The sequence below is a fragment of the Hibiscus syriacus genome, unplaced genomic scaffold (genome assembly GCF_006381635.1).
Source record: "Hibiscus syriacus cultivar Baekdansim isolate YM2019G1 unplaced genomic scaffold, ASM638163v2 tig00111330_pilon, whole genome shotgun sequence".
Lineage (NCBI taxonomy): Eukaryota > Viridiplantae > Streptophyta > Magnoliopsida > Malvales > Malvaceae > Hibiscus > Hibiscus syriacus.
In genome coordinates, this window is record NW_024063059.1 from 4364230 (window position 1) to 4370662 (window position 6433).

Here is a 6433-nt window from a genome sequence, read left to right on the forward strand (position 1 = left end):
TTGTGGGGGAGTTCCACCGAGGTTGCTTGCGGTGTATGGTGCATGAGATTAGAGGGCGTATAGGTTGTAATTTGTTTTACATATGAGTCTGAAATTTGTTTTATTTCTGAATACTAATTAAGTTTACTTTTGTATTTATAAATTATTTTATGATTTTACATGTTTTAATAAAAAAAGTAATTTTTTTCCGAGATTTTTACGGTGGGTCGTTATGGTGGCCTTAATGTGACACCCCGAATCTGATCGGGCCACCCGTATCAGTCTGAGGGGGTTAAAAATTTCATGCGTATGGGTGTTGTGTTCATGATGCTACTACTAAGGATGTCATGCTGTGTGGTCGTGTTGAAAGTGGTTTGTATGTATTCTCAGGAGATCGAGTTCCAGGTGCTTGTAAAAATGATTATTCGCATTCAGCTGTTATTGAAAATAATTTCAAACTTTGGCATCACATATTAGGCCATGACACATGTAGTATTGTTTCTCATGTTTGTAAAAAACTTGATGTAATGATTTCTAAGGATATGAATAATAGGTGTGAAGCTTGTTGCATTAGTAAAAACCATAAATTGCCTTTTGTTGACTTTACAATTGTGTATACTGCACCTTTTCAGCTTGTTTTCACTGATATTTGGGGACCGACTCTTGTGGTATCCAATGGCTATCGCTACTATTTATCTTTTATTGATGCATATTCTAGGCATTCTTGGGTGTACTTCTTGACAGATAGGTCCCAGACTGTGACTGCCTTTAAATTGTTTCAGCAATTGGTTTTAGCTCAATTTGGTGTGGCTATCAAAGCTGTCCAGACTTTCTGGGGTGGTGAATATAAAAGTCTCTCTTCTGTTTTAGCTAAGGATGGTATCTCCCACCGAGTGCCTGCCCACATACTTCCGACAATAATGGTGTAGTTGGAAAGAACATGCACATTGTTGAGTTGGGTTTGGTTCTCTTGGCTCAGGTTGCAATGCCTCTACGATTTTGGTATTATGGTGTTGTTACTGCTGTATACGTCACCAATCATCTGTAAAAAATGTGTTAGATGAGATGTCTCCTCTTGAGAAGTTGTGGGGCAAGAAACCTAATTATGAGTTGATGAGGGTGTTTGGATGCAAGTGTTTTCCGCATTTGCGATTATTTCTGAGACACAAGTTAGAATTCAGGTCTCAACCATGTACTTTTCTAGGATACAACCCATGACATAAAGGCTATATGTGCTTAGCTACTGATGGAAGAGTTCATATATCTAGGCATGTGGTCTTTGATGAGTCAGTTTTTCCATTCACAAGTTCTATTGCTCCTCTTGTGGCATCTAGTGTTACTATTCCAAAATCAAGTTCTCTTGAGGTTGTTGCAGATGTTAGTAAGTCGCAAGCTTGTAGTGCTGATGTGGGTGTTGAGCCAGTTACAACTAGTTTGAGGGAGGATTTAGTAAATGAAGATGTGACTGGGTAGCTGAGGGTGAGTCCTCAAGCTTAATTTTTTAGATTGATCGTAATGTTGCAGCTGATAGTGGTAATGTTGAGCATTGTAGTGATGAATTGAATACACGTGATTGTGTATATTCAAATGCAAGAAGTGATGTTGAGGCTACGGTGAATCATCATCCAATTCATACAAGAAGTTAAAATTTAGAAGGCCTTTTATGGTTTGAGACATGGGCCTCAGAGCTGGCATGTAAAGTTAAAACAGTGCTTGCTGCACATAGGGTTTAAAGAGTCCAAGGCAGATACCTCGTTGTTTATTCGACGTGTTCAAGGGATGTATGTGTATATGTTGGTTTATGTTAATGATATAGTAATAACAGGTGAGTCAAATGCACATATTGAAGAGGTACTAAAACTGTTGGGTGATGAGTTTGCACTAAAGGATCTTGGTGAGCTTAGCTTATTCCTTGGCATTGAGGTTAAATGGTGTGGTGAGGCGTTGATTCTTAGTTAGCGCAAATTCATCTTGGAGTTGCTAATGAATACCAAGATGCACAATGTTCGGGTTGTATCCACTCCTATGATGGTGACATCGAAGCTTACACAAGATGTTGGTAATCTGCTCTCTAACGTATATGAATATCGCAGTATTGCAGGGGCACTTCTATATGTCTTCCATACACGTCCATCTATCTCATTTAGTGTTAATAAGGTGGCACAATACATGCATACACCAAGTTAGGAGCATTTTGTAGCTGTTAAACGAATTATATGGTACTTGGTTAGTACACTTAACCATGGTCTTGTTATAGCTCCAACTGTGGCAGGATTACATGTTGTGGCTTTTGCTTATGCTAATTGGGGTGGCAATACGGATCATCGAAAGTCTATCACAGGTAATTGTGTTTTTGTTGGTGATAATCTGGTTATGTGGAGTTCTAAAAAGAAAAAGTTTGTCTCTCGATCCACCATGGAGGCTGAATATAGGAGTGTTGTTGGTGTTACTGCTGAAACAACATGGGTGAGTGCACTTCTTGTAGATATGGGGGTTCAACAGCCAAAGACTCCTATGATTTGGTGTGACAATAACAGTGCAGTTGTCATAACTACAAATCTAGTTTATCATGCTAAAACAAAGCATGTGGAGCTTGATGTTCATTTTGTAAGAGAAAAAGTTGCAGCTAAGCATGTGTTAGTTAACTACGTTCCTACTAGTCACTAAGTAGCTGATAGCTTGACCAAGCCATTGTCTACAACACAGTTTGAACTCTTTCGTGCAAAGGTCAATGTGCAGTCATTTCTCGGGGGAGAAGGAAAAAATGGGGAGAATGTTAAGTATAGCTAAGGTGCAGCTACTGTGATAGTGTGCTCAGGTGGTTATAACTTGTTAGTCTTAGTTGTTAGATGATTGTTGAGGTTGTTAGTTTGTTATTCATTATTGTGAGTTGTTAGTAGCAGTTAGTTTGGTTTGTGAGCTGTATATAACAACATGTATACTTCAGTAAATGAATACACTTGAATATTCTTATGTTATCTTACAAAGTCTCTAGTTTCTCAACACTCCCTACAAAATGGGAAAATTTATTTTTTCCATAGGTAATATCTTTTCTTCTGTCAATGTTGTATAACTCAAAGTAATACGGGTAAGTGTTCGATTGAGTTGAAAAAAATCAGATTTTTAAGTCAAGTCGAGTTCTACTCACCCTTTGTAAGGTTCCATCATTTTTTGTTTTTTCCCTCTTAGAATGGTAATGCCACCAATGACAAGGCAGAGATCTTGGAACAATATTCCTCAACCACATGCTGCCGTTTACTATTCCCAGAGAGTCACCAAGGGCGGTCTTATTATAAGCATGGTTACTGTCTGAAGCTGCTCAAGGGTAATCTCTCTTCTTTTTACTACTACCACGCCCTATAACTGTAAATGTACAAGTTTGGATATATAATATTGAATTGTACCCTTTTTTTAATCACTTTTAGCATTAAACTAAAAACTTGTGGTCTGCCCTTATAAAAATAAGGTACAAAGATACACCTGGTGTATGGTCAAAGAGCAAGTAGAGGCATGAAAACCCATTGTTGATGCTGTCCATGCAAAAAGTGGGATCTTCTTCTGTCAGATATGGCATGTTGGAAGGGCTTCTACATATGGTGAGTTTGGATTTTCTCTTTGTTTAGTGTGTGTTTATCAAGGATTACTACTCTTGCCTTCTATCAAGATGGATGGTAGGGGGACAGGTGGAAACAATCAAATTATTATATATTTTAAATATTTTTTTATAATTTAAATTGATAATCTATTTTTGTCCATAAAATTTTATAAGTTGACTCACTCCTAAAGCCTTAGAAGTTTATCCTTTATCATAATTTTATCCGTAAAATTATATATCGTAAAATTGATAATCTATTCTCTCACGAATACCCTAATAAACAGAGTATCAACCAAATGGGCAACCTCCAATCTCCTCCACCAGCAATGTATTGAAGCCCCAAGTTCAGGCAAATGCCGAGGAGCCTGCGAAATTCTCTCCTCCAAGGAGATTAACCACTGAAGATATCACTCAAGTTGTGAATGAGTATAGACTTGCTGCAAGGAATGCCATGGAAGCCACTGAAGAGATCCCTCAAGCTGTGAATGAGTATAGACTTGCTGCAAGGAATGCCATGGAAGTTGGCAAGTTCCTATCTCCCTTTAAACAACTTCTTTGTTGGCGTCGGAGATTTAAATATTGATTTGCTATTGTGATAAACACAACGTAATCATAAACGTGACCACAATCGCTATTTAAATCCCGATTAATGTAACCCTTTTCGCTATTTTGAGTTTCTCTAAAACGAAGCCTTTGGATTCACAGGTTTTGATGGAGTTGAGATACGCGGGGCGCATGGATATCTACTTGACCAGTTCATGAAAGACTTCATTAATGATCGAACAGATCAATATGGCGGATCTCCAGAAAACCGCTGCAGGTTTGCATTAGAAGTGGTTGAAGCTGTTGCAAATGAGATAGGAGCATACCGAGTTGGACTCGGGCTATCTCCATATGCAACCTACTTGGATTCAGGTGATTCCGATCCGACGGCATTGGGCGTTTACATGGCCGAGTCTTTGAACAGATACGGTATCCTGTACTGCCATATGGTTGAACCAAGGATGAAACTTTCTGAAGAAAGTTTTGAAACAACTGAAAGTTTGGTTCCCATGAGGAAGGCTTTTAAGGGCACTTTATTGTAGCTGGAGGGTATGATAAAGAAGATGGTAACAAAGCTGTGGCTGAGAACCGCATTGATCTGGTGTCGTTTGGTCGTTTGTTTTTATCAAATCCAGATTTGCCAAAGAGATTTGAGCTCAATGCGCCTCTCACCAAGCACAAACGGAGTACCTACTGCGAACCGGATCCTGTTGTTGGCTACACCGATTACCCATTTCTTCAAAACACGGCTTAGGCTTGTTGAGATTGGGGATTTGACAAGTATTTAAATAATCAATAATCAAATCAATTTAATTCAGCATTTGTAATTTTTCTTTCTTGCATGAGTTATCATATTTTGTAAGTTTCCTTTTACCAAGTACTATGACATTGGGTAAACAATATGATACATTTGTCTAGTTACTTGATAACTCGCATATTTTATTACGTAATGTATTTTCTCTTATATAATTGCATTTATAATATTTTTTATTTATATAAATTTTGTTTTTTTTAATTTTCAAATAATTTGTTCTCGGTAGATGACAACACTAAACTTGTCAATGAAGTAGGATTTAAATATATTGTGTAAAATTCGTAAGTTTTATATGAATTTATGATCATTGAAGGAATGTAAATCAATAGTTGAAATTCACGAATAAAAGTAAATAGATTTTTATGGGATAAAAAATAGATAACATAAATGCACAAAATTATTTTACTATTTTATTTTTTATTAGATAACTTTATAATTGATCATTTTAAATTGGGTAGTTAAGCGGTATAACCAAAAAGTTAAGGTTAAAAAATGACAATAATCGTAAGTGATCGAAATGTTATTCAAAAGCATAACATTTTTTTGTTGACGAAACTTATAGCTTAATTGCATATGTCATACTTTTGTAATTTGTATTCTTTATGTTGGAACAAAACTTAAGTCTTTATGGGGAGCTATCCAACTTAATTTAAATGATTGGAGGTGAAGTTCGGGTTTAGAAAAACAAATTGATTTGGAGTCGATCTTTGGGTTTGGTAGGTCGATACCTAAAAATGTCTTTTAAGAGAATTTTGAGAAAAACTATTTTAAAAGAAAAAAAATTGATTGTAGGGAGTTGGTGCATGCCTTGGAAGTTGGTGTGGAAGACTCCCTTTGTTTGTTAGGATCTAGGAAGGCAACAAGTATACCTACAATAAGATATGCTCAAATGAAGAGGTTAAGGTAGGTTGATGTAAGGTTTAAAGGTGTGATTAGATTCAAAGAAGATAGAAGAAAAAAGTAAACTTTAGAGGGTTGTTTTATATTGTATGGGTGTGGTGATGGTTGAAGAAAGAAAGATGGAAGATGATGACGAAAAAGAAATGTAGTATGCACAATGAAACAGGGTAGAACATAGGCTATATGAAGCCGAACCTCATTCCTTATATATTCAAAGTCCATGTGGTAACGAAGGACTTGGACCTACTAGTTATAAGAGAAATAGAAACCAATATTATCAATAGAAAATAGGGTGATACCACAAGCACAAGGTACTTGATAAGTCGATATAGTTCTTAAAGAACTTAAAGAAAAAAAATTCTCACAAAGGAAAAATATATTGATCAAAATGAGTTGCCTTACAAAGCCAAAAACATTTGCTATTTATAGGTTTTCAAGGGACATGCCCGAATGGATAGGTAATGATTCCGAAAGCCTTAATTGTCCCTATAAATGTACATAACTAACAGATGAATATATATTCCTTTACATAGCGGAATGGTTAGGTATTAGTTCAGCTTGACCTTCCTTGAATGTACATGTCTTCCCATGGTCGAATGATA

General features: G+C 36.5%; 1 pseudogene; it reads left to right on the forward strand.

Annotated features, from left to right (window-relative positions):
- Nucleotides 1–3169: 3169 nt before the first annotated feature.
- LOC120158603 lies at nucleotides 3170–4930 on the forward strand (annotated as a pseudogene).
- The last annotated feature ends 1503 nt before the right edge of the window (nucleotides 4931–6433 follow it).